Source organism: Aotus nancymaae, unplaced genomic scaffold (assembly GCF_030222135.1).
Source record: "Aotus nancymaae isolate 86718 unplaced genomic scaffold, 86718_ANA_hifiasm-v0.15.2.pri h1tg000003l, whole genome shotgun sequence".
Lineage (NCBI taxonomy): Eukaryota > Metazoa > Chordata > Mammalia > Primates > Aotidae > Aotus > Aotus nancymaae.
The window spans coordinates 58,068,670-58,080,931 of NW_026988414.1; positions in this window are offsets into that span (position 1 = coordinate 58,068,670).

Sequence of the window (12,262 nt, forward strand, 5' to 3'; positions counted from 1 at the left end):
AAATGGAGGGGCACAAAAATCAATAAGGATATAGAAGATCCAGGCAGCACAGTGACTGTTACACCAAGTAACTGCAGAATATATGTTCTTTTTGATTGACTATTGAAAATAGCTGTGCACTATTCACCAAGAAAGACTATATACAAGGTCAAAAGCAAGTTGGGACACATTTCTATGTAATTCTAGTATAAAATATTTCAATCTGAACAATAAAATTAGAAGACATCAAAATGTGGAAATTGCAAGCAAAGAGCGCTTACGGGAAAATTTATAACCTTAAATTTAGATGTCAGAATAGAAGAAACTCAATTATGTAAATGTCCATCTTAAACTGAAGAAATAAGAGCAGATTAAACTCAAAAGAAACTAGAATGAATTAAATAATAAAAGCAGAAAAAAATGAGAACAGGTATAAAATAAAAGATCTAAACAAAGCCAAAAGTTTGTTCGATTAAAAGAGTGATATAAATTAATCTATATAAATAATATAATAATAAGCCCTTAGGAAGATATATATTACTACAAGGAATAGAGAAAACACAAACTAATCAATATGAAAGACAAAAGAGGGAATATCACTGAAGATTCTGCAGATACTAAAAGGGATGAAAAGGAGCTACTATAGACAAGTTTATGCTAATAGATTTAACAACTTAAAATGAAATAAACTAATTCTTTGAAAAGCACAACTTCTAAGCCATCACAATTGAAAATAAAAACTAAATAGTACTATATCTGTTAAAGATATGAATGTCGTTACGAGAAGTCTTCCCACAAGGAAAATTCCAGGCCAAGTTTTGTTTATTAACAAACTCTTCTCAAACATTTGAGGAAGAAATAATACCAATGTTAACAAAACTCCTTCAGAAAAGAGAAAAAGAGGAAACATGTCCCAACTCATGACACCTTAATACTTAAATGCCTTATGTGAACACCAATTAAAATGAAAATTACAAATCAATATTCCTTATGAAGACAGACAGAAAAGACTGGAAAATTGAGCCCAGTGATGTATAAGAAGCATAATACATCATGCTCAAGTGGGATTTATCCCAGATATAAATGGCTGATTTAACATTCAAAACCAATCATGCAATTTATCAAATTAATATGAGAAAAAAACTTTATATATAGAAATTATCCTTTTTATAGATGAAAAACTTTTGGCAAAATATCATGCCTGTTCACCATATATTTATTATCTGGTCATGATAAATATACTAGCAAATTAAAAATAAAAGAGACTTTCTTCAATCTGATGAAGGATTTCTATTAAAAATTTATAGATAACATCATAATGTAAGATATTGAATATTCTCTACCCTTTGGGAACAAGGCAAGGATCTCCACTTTTTTCTGATCACTTTTACTGCTTTTATTCAAATATTGCACTAGAGGTCCTAGTCAGTAGTCAGTACAATATGGCATGAAAAAATTAAAAGAAATAAAGATTGAAAAGAAAGACATAAAACTGTGTTTTCACTTTTAACAGAAAGTACAAAGCAATCTATAAACCATTAGGATAAAAGAACTTAGCAATATTGTTAGATATGAGATTAAAATAAAAATTAAATTATATTTCTCTATAACAGGAACGTAATGAAGAACATAAAATTGTAAATAAGACCTTTTATAAGAGCACTGAACAAACCTGAATACTTAGGAATGAGTTTAACAACCTGTTTAAATCTACTTACATTTTAGATTTAAAAGCCTCTACAATAAAAATAAAACATAGTAGGAAAGAATTATAAAAGACCTAAATAAATAGAACAAGATGCCATATTAATGGACAGGCATATTCTATATTATTAAAATGTTGTTTCTTCCCAAATTAAACTACAGCATCAGTACAATCAAATCAGAATGCCAGTGGGTTTGAGTGTGTATGTAAATTGATGAATTGATTCTAAAATTTATATGGAGATGCCAAAAACCTAGAGTAATAGCCAAGATAATCTTGGCATAGAAAAGTAAAGCTTTAGATCTTCTGCTACACTATTATAAGATTTACTACAAAGATTTACTATAGTAGTAAGACTATATGGTAGTGTCACAAGGACAAATATTTCAGTGGAACACAATAGAGTCCCACACTTAAATGGCAACTTGATTTATGAGGAAGGCACTAATGGAATTTATTGAGGAAATGTTAGTCTTTTAAATAAGTGAGGCTGAAGTATAAGAACCTGTATGGAAAAAATAAACCTTGATTCTTTCCTCATATAGTCACAAAAATCAATTCAAGATGGACCATAGACACAAATGTAAAAGCAAAAACTATAAGGTTCTAGAAGAAAACACTGGGAAATATTTTCATAAGCTTGGGTAGCCAAAAATTACTTAAATGGCATATACAAAAGCACTAATTAGAAAAATAAAAAATAATGAATTGGATTTTATGATATTAAAAACTCTGTCATTGAAAGACTTTACTGAAAAAATGAAAAGGCAATCCACAGACTGGAAGAAGGTATTAGCAACAGATACAACTGACAAAGGAGTTGACTCCAGGATATATGACTCCTCGAAGTCAGTAAGAAACAGACTAGAGGAGATTATCATAAATTATCTAGGTGGACCCAATGCAATCATGAGGATCCTTGTAAGTGGAAGAGGGAGGCAAGACAGTCAGAGAAGATACAACATCAGAAGCAGACTTCAGAGGGATTCAATCTCTGACTTTACGGATGGAAAGGGGCTACAAGCCAAGGAATGTGGGCTGCCTGTAAACTGGAAAAGATAAGAAAATAGATTTATACTTGGAGCTTCTGAAAGAAATGCAGCCTTGCCAACATCTTAATTCCCATGAAACCCATTTTAAATAAAACAAAAAATTATATTTACAAAATAATAGTAATGGGCTGCTTTAAACCACTAAGTTTGTGGCACTTTGTTACAAAACAGAAAACTGTTATAACTTAGAATTTCAATTTCTAGATGGCTACCTTAAAGTAGCTGAAGATATATACAACAATGTTCTTGGAAGTATTAAAATAGTAAAAACTTGGAACCAAATTCTCTTTCAATAGGAAAACAAAACAATCGCAGTTTATATTTTGGACTATTAAGTGACAGTTAAAAGAATGAATTAGGTGTACATTTTTATTATTAAAAAATCCCAAATATACATATATATTTGAGATATTTTGCTCTTGTTGCCCAGGCTAGAGTGCAATGGCGCGATCTCAGCTTACTGCAACCTCTGCCTCCCAGGAAGCTGGATTACAGGTGCCCACCAGGGGGCCAGCTAATTTTTGTATTTTTAATACGGATGGAGTTTCACCATGTTGGCCAGGCTGGTCTTGAACTCCTGACCTCAAGTGATCCGCACACCTTGGCTTCCCAAAGTGCTGGGATTATAGGCATGGGCCACCACATCTGGCCTAAAAGTATATTCTTGAGTGAAAAGCAAGTACACAAAACATAAGCAGTATGCATATTTACTTTCTATGGCCACTGTAACAAATTACTATACATTTACTGGCTTGAAAAACCAGACATTTATTCTCTTACAGTTCTTGAGGTCAGAACTAAAATCAAGGTATTGGCAGGGCTGGTTTTTTCTGGAATCTCTAAGGGAGAATTTGTTTCCTTGCCTTTTCTGGTTTTTGGAAGCCACCTTCATTCCTTGGCTCATGACCCATACCTTGTACCATAGACCCTTTCTCTGTCTATTTCCATGGTCACACCATCTTCCTCAAATCTCCCATTGCTTGCCTTTTATAAGGACACATTTAGGGTCCACCTGGATAACCCAGATAATCTCCTCATCTGAAGACCCATAACATTTACGCCTGCAATGTCCTTTTTGCTATGTCACATAACATTCACAAATTTTAGGGATTAGGATGTGGATGTTTTGGTGGGCCATTATTTGGTCTGCCACAGTGTGATACAATTTAGATAATTCTTGAAATGTATAGATTCAAGATAGAAATAGTTAATGGATATGAACACATTCAGGAAAGATGCAAAATAAAGGACTTTCTAAAATGGCAAAAAGAAACATTAATGCCGATTTTCTGAAAAATGTCGTTTAAGTTCCTTAATTTTCTAGTGTCAGCAAGCAAAAACACGTAACAATTGCAGGAGGGGCTTCATTCACTAATATACGGCAAGAACCACCAACTTCCCAGCCTATGACACTAGAATCCTTCATCGTTTTCTAATTCCACCCAATCGATCGATTCTACACGTCACTTACAACATACCTATTTGCAGTTTTAACTCTCCATATTAGAGTTCATTCATTAAATAGAAACTGATGACTTATTTTTTAACCAAATGTAGCTTATAAACTTCAAGGAAAAAATAAAAAGTAAGATTTTGAAGAGAACAGAAAACAAAGCAATTTCAGAAAACGAAATGGAAGAAGAACTCATGGTCTGTTTTAGGAGAGCTATCATTTGGATGAGTTAAGAGTGTAGGGAAATTTGAGGAAGGGGAAAATGGCATGACAATGGGAAATATTACACCAAAAACATTGCAACATTATAAGGTATAAGGTGGGTTCAGTCGACTAGCTTCATTACTGGAAGATTTTAGGAGGCCAAAGCTTAGCTCAGGACTCCTGCACTGTATGTTCTAACTCTTTTGGAATGGATTGGGCCTGGCTTTGATCTATGGCTCCTCAAAGTTAGGAACCTGCTGTGCTGGAAGGGCCAAGGTACTCCTAGATGGCTGGTCACAACACTCCAGTGGGTGATGCCAGCCAAAATACTTTGTAGGGTGGTGGCAGCAGGATCTCTCTTTGTTCACATGTGCCAGCAGATGGGGGTGGCCATGGGTGACTGCCTGTAGGCAAAGTGGCATGGGGAAGGCTGCACTGCAGGGAGGGCATGGGCGGGCTGCTGCGGGCAACTCTGCTGAAGCACTGTTGGTCAGGTGTGGTCCACCACTGCAGGAGCTATGATGTTAGTACCCAGCAGGTACCTAGGAGCTGCACTGCAAGCAGTCACAGCCAGGTTGGGGCTCCAAGAGAGGCTATCAGAGTGAGGGTTGGGTTGAACTGGACCTATCTCATGAGCAAGACTACTCTGCAGAGTTCAGGTTCAACAGTTATACTAGGGTTGAACTCTCCTATGGGAGCAAACTGAGACTAGGGAATGGGTATTTCTGGCTGTGCTCCATGACAGATGCTCCTGCACCAAACTGTCCTGGGCTCCCCACCAGCTGGAATTCTGTCTCTACCACTTCTCTAAGCAGCTCTCCCTGTCAACTCAAGTGTCCGTGGTAGTCAAGGAGTCTCCTCCTACTGGGATTCCAGAGGCCCATGGTGAGAACAGGTTGCTCCTTGCCAGTTAAACTCACCACCTCCACATTGCCTGACTTTTTGACAAAAGCTTTTTAATTGGGGTGACATGATATCTCATTATAGCTTTTATTTCCATCTCCCTGTGATTAGCGATGCTGAGAAATTTTTTATGTATCTTTTGGCCATTTGTATTCCTTCTTTTTAAAAATGTTTACTCAGATCTAAAAAATCAGTAGTGTTTTGATATACCAACAGTGAACAATCTGAAAAATACATAAATAAAGTAATCTCATTTACAATAGCTGAAAATAAAATTAAATATCTAGGAATAAACTTAGCCAAGGGAGTGAAATATCTCTACAGTGAAAACTATAAAGTATTGATGAAAGAATTGGAAGAGAACACAAAATAATTGAAAGATATTTCATGTTCATGGATTGGAAGAATCAATATTGTTAAAATATGCATACTACTCAAAGCTGTACAACACCCACTGGAGTGTTGTGTATTTTGATAGGGATTCTACCAATTCAGTACAATCCCTACCAAAATACCAATAATATTCGTCACAAAAATAGAAAAAAAATCCTAAAATTTGTATGGAACTGGAAAAGTCTCAGAATAGCCAATATGATTCTGAACAGAAAGAACAAAGCTGGAGGCATCACACTATCAGACTTCAAATTATATTATAAGCTACAGTAACAAAAACAGCATGGTACTGACATAAAAATCAGACCCATAAACCAATCGGATACGAGAGAGAGCCCTGAAATAATTCCACACATTTACAGTCAACTCATTTTTGACCAAGGCACCAAGAATATACACTTGGAAAAGGACAGTCTCTTTTTTATTTATTTATTTATTTTTTTAATTTTTAGCACCCAACATGGAGCTCAAACCCACGACCCTGAGATTAAGAGAGGACAGTCTCTTTAATAAGTGGTGCTGGGAAAATTGGATATCCATATCCAGAAGACTCAAACTAGACCCTCATCTCTCACCATATGCAAAAATCAAATAAAAATGTATTGAACATTTAAAATAAGACTTGTAGCTATAAAACTATTAAAATAAAACATTGGGGAAATTCTCCAGAACATTAATCTGGGTAAAGATTTCTTGACACCTCAAAAGCACAGGCAACCAAAGCAAAAATGGACAAATGGGATCACATCAATTAAGAAGCACAGCAAAGCAAACAATCAGCAAATTGGAGATAATCCACAGAATCTAAGAAAATATTTGCAAACTACCCATCTGACAAGAGTTTAATAACTGTAATATTCAAAGAGCTCAAACAACTTAATAGCAAAAAATCAAATAATCCGATTTTTTAAATGGGCAATAGAAATGTTATAATTCCCTGTTGAACTGAAATAATTTTGAAAGTACTTTGAAAACTGAATATGTGGTAGATATTTGGATATTTTAGAACTGTGGAGAAGACTGGCCTTTCTTTTCATCATTCTAACAGGAAGATTTGTCCTGACTAACTCCTCCTTTATTGTATATAACCTATTCACAGTGGCTTCTGGAGATCCTCTTATCAAAAATGGCTACTGTTGGCCAGGCACAGTGGCTCCTTCCTGTAATCCCAGCACCTTGCAGGGGCCAAGGCAGGCAGATTGCTTGAGCCCAAAAATTTGAGACCAACCTGGCTAACATGGCGAAACCCTAAATCTACTAAAAATACAAAAATTAGCCAGGCATGTCTGTAGTCCCAGCTACGCAGAAGGCTGAGGTGGGAGGACTGCTTGAGCTCCAGAGGCATAGGTTACAGTGACATGAGATCACTCTACTGTGCTCCAGCCTGGGCGATAGAGACAGATCTCGTCTCAAAAAAAAAAAAAAAGCTACTGTCTCTACTTCCTCCCCTCCTCTTTCTTCATCACTTAAGTTTCTCTCTGGAAAAGTTTAGAAGACCCACTTTTTTTTTCTCAGGGGGAAAGTCCCGGAGAGATACATAGTATGTAAGGCCTGTGGAAAGGGTGAGAAGCTTCCATGCCCCCTCCAGGTACCTCAGCACCTCCCCAATGCCTATCCTTTGGAGTTTTGTAAAGGAGGCTTCATTACATAAGCATGGTTGATCATATCATTGACCATTGGTGATCAACTCAACCTTCAGCCTCTTTCCCCTCCTTGGAGATTGGGAGGTGGGATTGAAAGTTCCAACCCTCTAATTACATGGTTGGCTTTTCTGGCAACCAGCCTGCCTCCATCCAGAGGTTATCTTGGAGCCTTTAGCCAGCAGTCACCTCGTTAGCATACAAAAAGACATTTATCACTTGAAATTCCAAGGGTTTTAGAAGTTATGTGCCAGGAACCAAGGACAGAGATCAAATATGTATTTCTTATAATATCAGAGGCATACAACATATTGTTTTGATAAGCATATACATTGTGAAGTGATTACTGCAATCAAGCTAATTAATCTATCCAGTCCCTCATAAAGTTATATGTGTGTGTGTGTGTGTGTGTACACGCGCGCATGTACAGTAAGGACAGTTAAAGTAATGTCTTATCAAATTTCAAGTATACAATATGATATTACAGTTACTATGTTGTACATTGGCTCTCCAGATCTTATTCGTCTTATAAATGAAAGTAAATGCATCCTTTGAAAAATATTTCCCCATTTCCTCATCCTCCCAGCCCCAGGCAACTACCTTGCTACTCTCTTTTCTATGAGTTTGACTGTTTTAGATTCCACATAAAAGTGAGACTATGCAGTATTTGTCTCTTTGTGTCTGGCTTATTTCACTTAGCATAGTGTCCTCTAGGTTCATCCATGTTGTTGCAAATGGCAGGATTTCCTTCTAAGGCTGAATCAGATTAATTATATACAGTACATATTATATACAAATATATAATGGAATAATATTCAGCCATATATATAATAGTATATACACACCACATTTTTCTTCTATATTCATCTATGAACATTTCAGTTGTTTCCACATCTTGGTTATTGTGATTTCAACCTGAAATAATTGAAAGAATCAGAATCCAGTTTAGAGAGCTTATTCGAGTGAAAAGCTAGGAATAGCCTTCCAAGATATACAGACTCAAGAGAAATGAGGTAAGTGTGTCAAAGTTAAAAGTTAAGGTTTTGCTTACATGGGGGGTGGGGGGAATGAAACTTAACAGGGCTACATTTTTTTTTTTTTTTTTTTTGAGACAGAGTTTCGCTCTTGTCACCCAGGCTGGAGTGCAATGGGTGATCTGGGCTCACTGCAATCTCTGCCTCCTGGGTTCAAGCAATTCTCCTGCCTCAGCCTCCCAAGCAGCTGAAATTACAGCACCTGCCACCATGTCCAGCTAACTTTTTTTGTATTTTTACTAGAGACAGGGTTTCACCATGTTGGCCAGGCTGGTCTAGAACTCCTGACCTCAGGTGATCTGCCTGCCTCAGTCTCCCAAAGTGCTGGAATTACAGGTGTGAGCTGCCACCACATCTGGCCAGTTACAGCATTTTCTATACAAGGTTGACCTGAATGGACTGTATCATCAGGAACCTGAGCCCTGTGGCTTCTGGTTGAGTTCAGCCAATAGGAGTCCTGGCAGATCAGAGAGAGGGCACTAAGAAAGATCTCCTGTATTTTTTCCCCTTGCTGTCTTTCTAAGACTCACCTGGGATTAACTGTATCAGTCCATATATAGTCACTGCTAGACTCAAACAAGGAGAGAAAGAAAGATACAATTCTTCTTAAGTTCCTATAACTTTCCCTTTTTTCTTTGCTTTGGGGTTAGAAATGGTGACATTCCTACTGCAGCTGGACCCAGATTCCTATACTCTTACATACAATTCCCCTAATCCCCTCTCATCTCTTTTTTCTTTTGTTTCTTTGAGATGGAATTTCACTCTTTTTGCCCAGGCTGGAGTGCAATGGGTGATCTCAGCTCACCACAAGCCTTCCAAAATGCTGGGATTACAGGTGTGAGGCACTGCACCCAGCCCCCCTCTCATCTTCATAAATCACCTCTAGATGAATAAAATCTTTGCATTATCTTAATTTGAGACTGCTGTTGCTTCCATCTTGTCACTTAACTGATACAGAAGGTCAGCGTATTAATTATGCTTACATTCTTTAAAGTTCAAAATAAAAATTTAAGTACTCCTAAAGAAATGGGATAGTAATTGAGAGACTATTGTGTTTTACGTAACAGGTGATGTACTGTCAGTAAGATATGTTACTTAGAAGTATTAATATTTTGCTGCCATTGCTAAATGAACTCAATTCAATCAATGAAGTAGAATAATTCAGCCAGTTTTAATGAAGAGAAAACATGTGTATTGGTGTCATTCTTGATTTCCCAGCATACAGTAGGCACACTGCAAGGTATTCTCCATTACCACGTCTAGTCCTCACAAGACATTGCAAAGTAGGTGTTTTTAAACTGAGAAAACTGTAACTGAGAGAAAGTAACTTGCCTAAGTTTACGGAGCTATTAAGTATACGAGCTAGGATGTGAATCCAGGTCCATGAGCCTCTAAGTCATGTTCTTTCCACTACATCATGCTGCCTCCCAAGTAGACGAGTGCCTTCTCCATGGAAATGTGGGATCCTGAACTGCCCGGATATTTTGATATTGTGCATTAAAAGCCAATTTGATGTAGGTATTGGGAAGTATTTAATTCATTATAATCATGTCGTTTTTCTTCAAATATTTTCCTATTTTTTGATTATTTGCCTTGACCCAATGTGAGGGAACATTTGGAAGCGTCATACTAGAGTGTCAACATCACAGCTAAATGTTAGGCTCTACATTTTATGACGTAAATATTTACAAAGTACATGCCAGATCACCAGAGTAACCATCCAGTTCACGTCTTGGTTTTGGAATCACTCACTGCACTAACAACAGAGGAAGAAAGTTGAACAAAATTTCAATGTCTGAAGCCCAGCAATTTTTGCCCCCTTTCGCTTTCCATGTGCTTCCCTTCTTGACCAGAATATAATTGGTAATAACACTGTGATGCCCAGTCCCAGTGCCTCATAATTTGCATCTACAATGTATAAGTCTCTTCTTGTAATCTATGAGGGCTGGCTTTAATCTTGTCATGCTTTAATTCTATACTGACCACCTTTGGAGACTAAGAAATAGCCCACCATTTTTTCCCAGCAGAAAATAAGAAAAATAGTCACATACTGGATTGAAAAATTAAAACCTCTAACAGTTTAGATCTTTCTCCAAGTAAGAGGAGACTGCTGGCAAAGAACTAGTCCACAAGATATTTTTTCCAGAAACTCTCACTTCATTATCCCTGTTAAAGAGTTTAAATTGCTGAATTCCTCTTTCTTTGGTATGTCTTTTTAATTCTGTCAGTGATGTTCTATAGAAAAGCTCAGTGTCCAAACCTCAGAATTTATTAATAGTAGTTGAAAACAATGCAAACTCTAGCGACTTACTAAAATTAGAGATTATTTTTTAAATTCCCTTTCTGATGTATCACAACCCTATAATCTAAAGCATTTCTGAACATCTCAAAGAGACATAATTTCAATAAAAGCATATTTTGGGGCAGTTTCTCTCAATTTTTCTTATCTGACACATACAATTTTGCAGAATATTTCCTTAGACTGTCAAACACATAAAAGAGGGTACTGTTCCTCTTGTAGAATTTTTAATTTTTTTTTTAGTTTTGATGGATATTGTTATTATTTCTATTGTTATATCTTCTTCCTAAATGAGTCTTGGTTTCTCTTTCTTGAGTGGCCATAAGCTCTAGCCCCTGCCCTGTCTAGAATTCAAGGGATTTGGTTGTGGATGTTTACAGTGTGTCTTAAATGGGATACTTCTTTATCCTGGCGGAAGGCCTAATTCCCAAGTGACCTGAGGCCAGGTGTCCCTTTCACAAGAATCTTATTTACACTGGCAGACGCCCTTGTGACTCTTGTCTGACCTGGGTCCAGTTTGTTCCTACCAAGGTAGCTACTCTCTAAAAAGAACCCGGACTGGAAAGAAGGTTAGGCTCAAGAATGCGTGTTTCAAGTGAGACACAATGAGGAAATGAACTGAAATGTATGAAACAGAAGACCGTTATTACTTACACGTCCTAGAGCACACTTAGGGGAACTGATGGGAGCCTGATGGGGAAATCCTGAGGCAGCAGGGAGTTCAGCCAGAGAGTGGTGGCAGGTAGAAGGAAAAAGAACAAAGGAGGGAGAGGAGAAAGAAAAAGGAGAGGGAGATAGCAGAGGGACAGGGACAGAGAGAACCTGTGGGGCTATGTCTTTATTAAGGTCCATGAGCTTGATCCCGTAGGCTTTCTCTTAGAAGTTGTGAATTGGCCAGTTTAAAGAAAACTCACACAAAGAGAGGGCCTTATTTAAGTGACCCTGGTGTTGACCATTAAGGTTTTATTGTGGTCAGCATCTATGATGTGTTTGGGGTCACTGATATGAGGAACGAGGAGGCTATATCATAAGCAACAACACAGGAAGGAAAAGATTTAACTAGGTCAGGGGTGATAGGGCACAACAGGGTTTCAAACAACTTACAGCAGCCTAAAAATGGATGAAAACACAGCAAGTATATTAGCCAAATTTATGACACACACATATTAGTATGTAAACCGTCTGTTGGGGCTGCCTTAAGGTCACCTTTCTTATACACTTAAATGCATATATTTCATATTTTAGATCATGATTTTAAAGCAGCCTCAACAGGGGGATTACATACTGTTTGTATGCATTTCCAGAAATTTATTATATAAGCTTCCAAGATAAAATAGCCTGTATTTGAACAGCTCATGAAAAAAGACTGCAGGAAAATTATTATAAATTTGCAAACATGCATATTTCATGATTTTGTTCTACTCTGTTTCATTTCAAGGAAAATTCTCTCTTGGCTCTGGTGCTTTATTGACATGATTTTAAAAATATTTTATAAAACTGATTACGATAATTCACTGCTGCAGGTGTTACCCTTATACAGTGAATTGTTAATAACATCATCATTCACACTTGCAAAATGATTCAGCATCTGGTTCAAAGC